The sequence below is a fragment of the Arachis ipaensis genome, chromosome B9 (genome assembly GCF_059453495.1).
Source record: "Arachis ipaensis isolate K30076 ecotype BB chromosome B9, ASM5945349v1, whole genome shotgun sequence".
In the NCBI taxonomy this organism is placed as follows: domain Eukaryota; kingdom Viridiplantae; phylum Streptophyta; class Magnoliopsida; order Fabales; family Fabaceae; genus Arachis; species Arachis ipaensis.
Window position 1 is genome coordinate 91,423,682 of NC_142444.1, and position 12,005 is coordinate 91,435,686.

Genomic DNA, 12,005 nt, shown 5'->3' on the forward strand with positions numbered 1-12,005 from the left:
ACTACTATTTGATTTGTATATAAAATAGTAAAATACATCATACAGGTAAGACTAATTCGAGTGTAATGTTGATTGTTTTAGCCAAGATTCTTTCTCTTTGAATACTAATGTAATGTCTGTATAAAGTATATTGTTTCGATTCGATAATGCAAGGTTCAAGGTTTGAAATTGTAATATTTGTATTTTCTATGATCTAATTATCACAAAATTCTGGCTGATCGTAGATATGTGTTTACCTTAACTGACGTAAAGTACTTCTTGATATATGATGAATAGAACATCAAAGCCCAAAACGGGGTTTTATTTTTTAAAAGAAACTTATGAAAGTTAATTTTTAAAAGTTGTAATACTTGTATTTGATAAATTAAATTAAAAATAATTTTTAATAAGTATAAATAACAATAAATATGTTGGATAAAATAATATAGCTTTTAAAATTTAGATATTAATTAATATATGAAGTTAAATTAAATTTTTTATTTTTAATAAGTATAAATTAATTTTAAAAATTTCTCTTAGATGCTTTTAAAAAACACTTCTAATATTTAAAAACGGCAAAAATAAATACATAATAAATTTTTTGATTTACCAAATATAAAATAAGATATTTGTATTTTTAAAAAATACAAATAATTTTTCAAAAACATTTTACCAAACCAAACCTTAAAATAGGCACATATATAATTCAGATTTCAGATGCTTATGGTATGTGTACACCCTTCTTTCTACATTTGAAAGTAACCGAGAACAATTATTAGTTGAAAATAAATTATTTTTATAACTAAGTTCAATCCTCTTTTTATTTTTTATTTTTGTTTTTTTAATTAAATTTTTTAATTATCTAATAAATTATTAAACTAATTTAGTTAAATTTAATTACTAAAATAACTTAATTATATAGTATTACCTATAAATAGTATAATGTTATACGAATTTAATTCTGGTGTAGGATATAAAATAAAAGTTCAAAAGAAATACAAATTTGTGATGATCAGTCATGCTTCTATAAAAAAAATGATTGTAAAATTTAAATTATTTGATATATTAGATTAAATTATTTAATATAATACATATTAATATTTTAAAAAACATTTATATAGAAAATATATTGAAAACAAATAATTTTTAATCAGTAAACAATTCACAATAAAAAGAAATATCTAAATTAAAATTTGAAATGCAATCCTTGGATTCAAAAACATCATAAATGAGTTGGATTTGGGCCTTCTTGAACTCAGAAATCGCCCCCCAACATATTGTCTTTAGTGAGGTCATGTGCCGCTTGTCACGCGTACGCATGGGTCACGCGTACGCGTCGCATTGCAAAATTCCTCTTCACGCGTGCGCGTGGGTGACGCGTGCGTGTCGCTGGCGAATCTCCTTCTCACGCATACACGTGGGTGACGCATGCACGTGGCCTTGAGTTCTGCAAATCCTCATTTCTTCATGAATTTTTCATTTTTTGCATGTTTTTTCTTTATTCCTTCAACTCAATCTTTGCCTTTTAATCCTGAAATCACTTAACAAACATATCAAGGCATCGAATGGAATTAAAGTGAATAAATAAAATTAGCGATTTAAAGGCTTAAAAAGCACGTTTTTACTCTTAAGCACAAATTAGGAGAAATTCCCAAAACCATGCTATTTCATTGAATAAATGTGAGAAAAGTTGATAAAATTCCCTAAATTCAACACAAGATAAACAACAAAATTGGGGTTTATCAATGCATTTATATGATTGAGGCCTTCATTTCATTTAACTCACTTACCCAAATAGCCTACCATTCTATCCACCATGGTAAGCCAATTTTGAGCCTATTTTAATCCCCTTTCATTCTTAATGTTAGCACATCACTACCCCTAAATGAAAAATAACAAATATCCCTTGTTTGGATCTTTGATTAGCATAGACTAGTGAGAGTGTTTATCATTTAATTGTGGAAAATTTGGCAACATTGGGTGAGATAAAAGTGTATTTTATAGTTTTGTGAAAAAGTTTAGGAATTGGATACATACTCATGCATTAAATGTTTAAACCATATGCATTGATGTTCTTGTATATATTTTAGTTTGAAAAAAAAATGATAAAATGAAAATGAAGAAAAAAATAAAAAGAAAAAAAATTAGAAAAAGAAAAAGTGAAAAAAAAAGCAATAAAAAGGAGACAAAATATCCCAAAGCAAAGTTCAATAAAAATCAATGCATATGTGTGGTGATTGAAAAGAATGCATGAGTATGTGAAAAAGTGAAAATTATGGGTACCTAGGTATTGTATTAGAATTGTATAGGTTGTTATATGTGTTAGGTGAGAGCTTAAGTTAATCAAAGATTCAAATTTCAAGCTCATTTAACCATATATATCCTTACTATTCCGAGGGTTATCTGAAACGTTGAGTTCGGACCGGACGTGAGGTCCGTGTTTCCTCCGAGTGTTGATCTCCGATCTACCAGTGTTGAGGTGCTGCCTATCCGAGCTCCTTGGGGGGTTGGGTGGTGGTACCTGCAAGAGACTCTGATGCTTAAGTTAGCAAGGGGTTTAGGTAGGTTTTTAGTAGAATTGGAGTATGATTTATACTTGGAGGCTCCAGTGTATTTATAGTGGTGTTTTGAGATCTTCTTTGGGGAGAAGATTCTTATCTTATCTTTATATCTTGTTTGGTAAGATCATATCTTTTGGTAATCGCCTTTCAGAGGCGGTGACCTTGCTGCATTGGGCCTTCTATGGGCCTCTTTGTAAATGTCCAACCTCCCTTAAGGATGTCGTGTGCGGGAGCCAGGCAGTCCTAAGAGGTCGGCCTTTCGCCTGCCTTTGGTCCAGACCTCGTTCCTCGTGTCACGATATGAACAGTGTCTAATGAGTGGATATTTTATACGCTTTTTGGCATCATTTTCATATAGTTTTTAGTATGTTTTGTTTAAGTTTTATTATATTCCTATAGGTTTTAGTGTAAAATTCATATTTTTAGATTCTACTATGAGTTTGTGTATTTTTGTGCAATTTCAGGTATTTTCTGGCTGAAATTGAGGAGCTGGAGCAAAAGTCTGATTCAGAGACAGAGAAAGCACTGCAGATGTTGTCCAGATCTGACCTCTTGCACTTGGAAGAGCTTTTTGGGAGCAATAGAAGTCCAAATGGAGGTTCTCAACGGCTATAGAAAGCTGACTTCCAGAGCTTTCCAGAAATGTATAATAGTCTATACTTTGCTTCAGAATAGAAAGCTCAAAACTAGCGTCCAATGCCAGCCTCCTGCCCTAGTCCAGGCGTCCAGTGCCCAAAGGAGGAGACCAGTATCCAAACGCCCAAAGAGAACCCCCTAGCCAGCGTTCAATGCCATAGAGGCCTCATAGCACGTGGATCTCATCAAAGCTCAGCCCCAACACTCACCAAGTGGGCCCCAAAAGTGGATTTTAGTACTAAAAGAATGTTTTACCCTTATGTAATCCGTATTCATTAGTTTAGTATTTAAGGGATATTTTACATAATCTTAGAGGACTTTATGCCATATTTTCGTGTATCATTATGTTTTCTATCAGTATGAGTTTCTAAACCTCCTAGGTTGATGGGAGGAGCCCTGTTGAGTTTTATGGATTAATAAAAGTATTACCATTTTTCTTCAATCCGTGTTTGATTCAATTATAAGATGTATCTTCGTTCTTTAACTTGATGAATGGGATGACCCGTGATAATCATCTTCGTTCTTCATACTAAGACCGCATGGCTGACAACCACCCGTGTTCTTCTTGGGTTCGTGTGAATATATAATTGGAAAGCATCGAACCGCCAGCTTGATTATACATCTCTTAGACAGCTAATCCACAACTTTGTTGAGGACTTCTCGAGACACCAGTTCAGCCGAGGTAGGGGGAGATTAGGGTCTCTATGGTAGAGGCTAGAACCCAAAGGTGCAGCATTCTCTGATCCAGAAGATTCGACCTTGTCTGTGGTGTTTTGAGTAGGATCATTAAGAAGAATGGACTGCAGGAGCTTCACCCCACTACAAAAAAAAGGCCTATGACCACGGTAAAAAACCGTGACCATAGCTAGTAAAAAGGGGTGACCATAGATCTATGGTCATGGTTTTAGACCTATGGTCACGGTTTTTTACCGTGGCCTATTCTCTTGTGGCCATAGGTCTATGTTCACGGTTTTTTAATCTATGGTCACGGTTTCTATGATCACGGTTTCAATTTTCAAATTCTGACACTTTAGGCCACGTTTTTTCAGCATGACCATAGGTTAATCTATGGTCACGCGTAAAAACCGTGACCATAGCCTCTATGGTCACCCCTCCTTAAAACCGTGACCATAGCCTTATCTATGGTCACGGTTTTGACCGTGACCATAGCCTCTATGGTCACCCCTCCCTAAAACCGTGACCATAGCCTTATCTATGGTCACGGTTTTGGCCGTGACCATAGCCTTAACTGTTTTCACCGTGACCATAGCCTCTATGGTCACCCCTCCCTAAAACCGTGACCATAGCATTATCTATGGTCACGGTTTTTCGCCGTGACCATAGCCTCTATGGTCACCCCACCTTAAAACCATGACCATAGCCTTATCTATGGTCATGATTTTCACCGTGGCCATAGCTTATCTATGGTCATCCCTCCTTAAAACCATGACCATAGCCTTATCTATGGTCACAGTTTTTTGCTGTGACCATAGCTTATCTATGGTCACCCTATCTTAAAATTGTAACCATAGATAATTACAAATTTTTTTTTATATTTTTTTATAGCATAATCATATCCCAAAATTTTGATAATTACAAAATCAATTTACAAAGAAAAAATTCAAAAAAATATAAATCATAAAATTTACATTATAAACTAGATATGTTTTTAATTCAAACAACACAAATCAAAATAGGATGTAATTTATCCATTACATATAATATCGGATAGATTCCCCTAAAAAAAAGTACAAAAGACATCAAGAAATGCTTAAAATTTAATTTTATGGACTTATTATAACATTTTAATGATTAATTGACTAATCCACCTCATCAGCAGCAGCTTCATCATTCTTGATAATCCCACTGACTTCTTCCCCATCATCAAGGTTTGGGATTTCATATCCAACAAAATTAGGACCATTTTCCATATAATCAAAGGATTTTCTTTCCTTGCATTTGATCCATTCACATTCTCTTCATTATTGAACCTTGTTTTCTAAGATAAATCATAGCAATAAATAAATATAAATAAAAAATATGGTAGTAGATTATTTAATCAACACAAAATAATGAACAATTATATAAACTATAAGATAGAAGCCAACAAATTTTACTTCTACCAACAAATTCTGCTCATTGATCATTTTTGACAACAAACTCAACTATAATTTTTCAATCCAAAGCAGCAAATAATATTGAAAAAGAAAGAATTTACAGACTGAAATTAACTTAGCTTGTATATATGTGCAGTATTTAACTTAACAAACTAAACATGGCATACTTGAACATACAAAATCGTTCAACAAACTTTGCGTATTGAATTTGGATTGCAATAGAATATTAATTTTCAGTCACTTCACTTCATCAAATTTTCATGCATGAAACCTACTTCATGTGTAATTGTGTACTAACGATTTACATCAATGAAATTGGAAAAAAAATTACTCCGTGATATGTTCAGCATCAAATTCAATTTACAGCAACAAATTCATCTATCTTTTCTCAACAAGTATCAAGTAGAAACTTCTCAATCAATCAGAAATTCACAATTCGCAATAATTAACATTTCCATCATGATCCACAATTTTCGACATAATCAACCAATCTGACTTCAAAAATTAAACTCAATCAACTAGACTTATCCAAATTCATTCAGAATTTAACCACACGCAATTCCAGCCATTACAGAATTATTTATGTACTCTTAAAGTTACTATATTATTTCACAAAATCAGGTTCTTAAGAACAATTTGATCCTTTAAGTTCAAATCCTTTAATAACCACCAAAACCAATCCCAACCAGTCATAAGGCAATTTCACAGCCATTCCGATATATCAGATAACTAAAATCAACGGCAAGCACTTATTCTCAATAATCAAAATACAGCCACAACTCAACTAATTTAGCATAATCACATAAATCAAAATTGTCAACAATTCCATCAAAATCAGAAAACCAATATCAATTACAGCCTCAATCCAAAATTAATCTTGTCAATTAATCAATCACTCACAATAATAACACCCAATGACATTCACAGCCACAACTTGAAATCAATAAATTAATTGAAATACTAGAAAATCATCTCAATACCAAACTTAATCCAAATTTCACAACCTCAAATCAAGCTTATTCCTATCAATTAATCATATTTATGAATTATTTGCAATAACTCACTAAACCTCATTGGCAGAGATAGACTAACAAAAAACAGGGGACAGAGCTCAGTAACAGTTATAGATTCTTTCCCCATCATCACGTTTCTTCCCACGGCGGATCCACCAGCAACGGTAGCGAGCTCCGGAGGTGTCGAGCTCCGGAGGCGGCAACGCAATAGCAACGGCGGGATTAGAAGCAGCAGTGATAACTGGGCACACAACAGCGATGAGAACTCCTCCTCTCCCTCACGTTCTGTTCGTTTTTCCCCTTTCCTGCCTGTGACGGTGACGGTGACGAGCCTTGGAAGCAGTAGCGGTGGATTAACGGTGACAGAGGCAAGGCACGACGGCGACGGAACCCTTGGCGGCGAGACGCGACGACTTCGTGCCAGCAGAGCACGGCGACGAGATCCCTTTTCAGCGAAGAAGTGTGGCAACGTTGAAGGCTCTGCGATGAGAGTAACTCGACGGCGGCGGGGGAAGCTTCAACTACATCAGGGACGATCTCTAAGGGCGACGGCGGTGACGGTGGTAACGACCCACGGCGACAGCAGCGGCATCCTCTTGCTCGAGCTCTCCTTCTCTGCATCACTCCCTTCTCTTTGATTTTCTGTTTGTGTTAGGTTTAGGAAGAAAGGGGGGAGGCTGCGTTCAGAGGCTGGGGAAAGGGGAAAACTAGGGTTAGGGTTTCTTAATTTAGGAATTAGGATTTTTATTTCAATTTAGGAATTTATGGTTGAAAATAGGGATTTTATAAAGGAATATGGATATATATGAATAGATATTTTGATAAAATTGGAGGGTAAAATAATTTTGAAACCAAATATATTCTATTAAAAATATTTAGAAACATTATTTATCAACATATTGCTAAGTTCAATCAATTATTTCTAATTTAAAATATAAAATGAATATATTAATAACATTTTTATAAAATATAATTTAAACATAATATTAATTATTCAAATTAAATGATATAACTTTTTATTATTTTTCTATCACCGAAACTTTAATTTATAAAATAACTAATTATAATAAAAATTATACATAAATATTAATTGACTTAAACTCAAAACATTTATAAATATCAATCTAATCATTTTTAATAAATTAATTTCAATGAGTTCAAATTAATAACATAATTCATACATAATAGAATTTATTTAAATTAAAATATACAATTCTTTCTTATTGCTCAATTACCAAAATTATAATTTCAATTGTGCCAAATATCCAATAAAGATTATATAAAAAATCTAATTAATTTAAATTCCAATTATTATAAAAAATTACATATAACTCCTAATTATTTTTAAATTTAAAGTATCAGAGTTTTATTTAATTACTTTCAGTAAAATAATTTTCTTAAAATAAAATCCTTAACAAATATAATAAATTTAATAACTTTGATTTATTTACTTTTCAGTAAAGACAACTTTCTGAGCAATGAGGACAAGACGGGCGACGAGAGACGAGCACGATGACCCACGACATGTGACAAACGACACAGAGAAACTTGTGATATGCGAGTGTATAGAGGGGTTGGACGACCGGTTGGACAACCTCCTAAAACCGTGACCGTAGATACTTTTAGGTCACTCTCCAACACCATGACCATAAACCCTTTTAGGTCACTCTTTCGTAAAACCGTGACCATAGACTCTTTTAGGTCACGCCTCAAAACCGTGACCATAGACCTTTTAGATCACCCCTAAAACCGTGACTATAGACCCTTTTAGGTCACCCTTCTGAAAAACCGTGACCATAGACTCTTTTTGGTCACGGTAAAAAACCGTGACCATAGACCCCTTTAGGTCACCTCCTAAAACCGTGATCATAGACCTTTTTAGGTCACCCCCAAAAATCGTGACCATAGACCCCTTTAGGTCATCCTCTAAAACCGTGATCATAGACCTTTTTAGGTCACCCTTCTGAAAAACCGTGACCATAGACTCTTTTTGGTCACGGTAAAAAACCGTGACCATAGACCCCTTTAGGTCACCCCCTAAAACCGTGACCATAGACCCTTTTAGGTCACCCCCAAAAACCGTGACCATAGACCCCTTTAGGTCACCCTCCAAAACCGTGACCATAGACCTTTTTAGGTCACCCTTCCAAAAAATCGTGACCATAGACACTTTTAGGTCACCCCCAAAACCGTGACCATAGACCCTTTTAGGCCACCCCAAAACCGTGACCATAGGCCCCTTTAGGTCACCTCCCAAAACCGTGACCATAAACCTTTTTAGGTCACCCTTTTTTGAAAAATTGTGACCATAGACCCTTTTAGGTCACCCCCAAAATTGTGACCATAGACCCTTTTAGGCCACCCCCAAAACCGTGACCATAGACCCCTTTAGGTCACCCCTAAAACCGTGACCATAAACCCTTTTAGGTCACCTTTTTTTGAAAAACCGTGACCATAGACCCTTTTTGGTCATTGTAAAAAATCGTGACCATAGACCCCTTTAGGTCACCCCTCAAAACCGTGACCATAGACCCTTTTAGGCCACCCTTTTTTAAAAAAGAGTGACCATAGATACTCTATGGTCACCCTTTCCAAAAAAACCGTGACCATAGCTTTTTTTTTGGTCACCGTAAAAAACCGTGACCATAGAGGGTCTATGGTCACGGTTTTTTACCGTGACAAAAAAAACCGTGACCATAGACCCGAAATGTTGTAGTGCCCTCTATCAGAATGGATCCATGCTAACCTTGGCGTTCAAATATGGAGGAGATTGGCGACCGCGACCGTAAGGCGTTGATCAATATAGCCTGCCATAGAAGAAATCATTCACAATTGAGGAAGACAATAAGACCAGAGTTAATCTAGAAGGACAAAGCATCTCCAAGCCTTAACCATCTTCTTATCATTATAAATAGGTTAACCTAGTTTAGATCTCCTTATTTTCTTTTATACAATTAATCAAACCATCTACCTTTCTATTCACCTGACTAAGATAAGGTAACCATAGCTTGCTTTAAACTACAATCCTCGTGGGATCGATCCTGACTTGCTCAGGTATTACTTGGACGACCCAATGCACTTGCTGGTACAGTACGAAGTGTGGGGATTCGTGCACCAAGTTTTTGGCGCTGTTGTTGGGGATTGTTCGAGTTTGCACAACTAACGGATTATCTTGTTCCTTAGATTAGGTATTGTCTTTAATTTTGTTAGAGTCTTTTATTTTATTTTATTTTATTTTTCTTTTTTTTTCCAAAAAATCAAAAAAAATCTTTCAAATTTTTTTTTCAAAAACCTTTTCTTTTCTTTGTTTAACCTTTGTTTTTGGTTTGAGTCTTTTGTTCTTGTTCTTGGTTAAATTTTTGAATTATTTAAGTCTTTCTTTATAAAAATTTTCAAAAATACTTTCTTTTATTTGAATCTTGTGTCAATCTTTAAGTTTGGTGTCTTCTTGTGTCTTTTCCTTAAATTTTCAAAAAATTTTTCTTTGGTTTTCAAAAATTTTAAGTTTGGTGTCTTTTGCGTGTTCTTATTTTCTTTGAATTCTTTGAGTTTTGTTCTTAGTGTTCTTCTTGATCTTCAAAGTGTTCTTGTTTTTCTTTTTGTTTTGATCTTAAAATTTTTAAGTTTGGTGTCTCTTTGTGTTTTTCTTTGCAATTTTCGAATTCTAGGTATCTTAGATCTAAAATTTTTAAGTTTGGTGTCTTTTTGTTATTTTTCTCTTTTTTCATTAAATTCAAAAATCAAAAGAATAAAATATCTTTTCTTATCTTTAATTAAATTTTCAAAAATTACAATGAAAATTCAGATTTTAATTTTAAATTATTATCTTATCTTATCTTAGTTTTAAATTTCAAAATTCAAATCTTTTAAAAAAAAAGCAAATCTTTTTCAAATCTTTATCTTATCTTGTTTTATTTTAAAAATTCAAAATTTAAAAAAGTTCAAAATTTAAAATTTAAAATTCAAATTTCAAAATTGAAAATTCAATTTCAAAAATCAAAAGAAAGGAGTTCTTGAAGTTGACACTCTAAATGCTATATTGGCTCAGAACAAGATCTTGATCCAGCAGGTCAATATGATCTCTCAGCATTTGACTGGAATGCAAGCTGCAACTGGCAGCACTCAGGAAGCTTCTTCTGAAGTAGAAGCTTATGATCCTGATCAACCCACCATGGAAAAGGTGAATTACATGGGAGAACCCTATGGAAACACCTAAAACCCTTCCGAAGAATCATCCTAACCTTTCATGGAAGGATCAACAGAACCCTCAGCAAGACTTCAATAGTAATCAAGGTGGAAGGAACCAGAATAGGTTCAACAATAGGCCACCATTCCCATCTTCTCAAGGGAACATGGTGACTCCAAAGCAGAGCCTTTTTGACTTAGTCACTCTGGTCTCCAGCCTCTATAAGACCACTCATAGTTTCATAACTGAAACAAGGTCCTCCATCAAAAATGTGGAGGTACAGACTGGTTAACTGAGCAAGATAATCCCTAAGACTCCTCCGGACACTCTTCCTAGTAACACTGAAGTAAACTCAAGAGAAGAGTGCAAGGCCATCACCATAGAGGTAGAGGCCGAATATGGAGAGACTGGGAAGACATTAAACGCCAGTGAGGAAGATCTCACTGGGCGTTCAACGCCCAAAATGGCTAAGAGCTTGGCGCTGAACGCCAGTGAAGAAGCCCTGGTGCTGAACGCCCATACTGGCACCAGAGCTGGCGCTGAACGCTAGTGAGGAAGCCCTCACTGGGCGTTCAACACCCCAACAGGCAGGGAAGCTGGCATTGAATGCCAGCCAAGACATCTCTGCTGGACGTTCAACGCCCAAAATGGTAAGGAAACTGGCATTGAACGCCAGTAGGGGTATATAGCATGGGCGTTCAACGCCCAAAGAGCCATCAGAGCTGGCGTTGAATGCCAGTAAAGGCACACCCTCTAAGTGCTCAATGCCCACTCAGGAAATCCCTATCCAAGAACTAAAGAAATCCAAGGCTCATGTAGAGACCATAGAGGTTCCTTTGCATGCACTTCTGTAGTGCATGAGTTCTAATGAACACTCCACCTCTGATGAGGATGAAGACACTAGGGAAAAGCAGGTTGCTCGGTACCTAGGAGCTCTCATAAAGCTGAATACCAAGCTCTTTGGTACAAAGCCTATGGAGGAAGAACCTCCAGTGCTTACCAAAGAACTCAATGCTTTGGCTCAGCAGAAATTACCTCAGAAGCTTCCAGATCCTGGACGCTTCCTGGTTCCTTGCACCATAGGCACCATGACCTTTGAGAAGGCTCTGTGTGACCTAGGGTCAAGCATAAACCTCATGCCACTCTCTGTAATGGAGAAGCTGGAAATCTTTGAGGTACAAGCTATGTAACGACCCTATTTCTGGTATGTCATGATCATACTAGAAACTGAGCACTACCAACTTGTCTTCCTAATTATTATCTATTATTTATTATATGAGCATGATTCGTTGTTAAAAGCGTAGTTATTTTGCGAGATATTTTTTTGAAAACATTTGGATTAATAAATAGAATCACTCACAATCAATTTGTAAATAATAAGAAATACCAGAGTTATAAACAACCACACTTACATACATCTCAATAGTTAATATCATTCGATTATCCAACCTTTATCAGAGTAAAGATCTTTAGTTAGATTACCCCTAGATATAGCTAGATAATAAATATATAC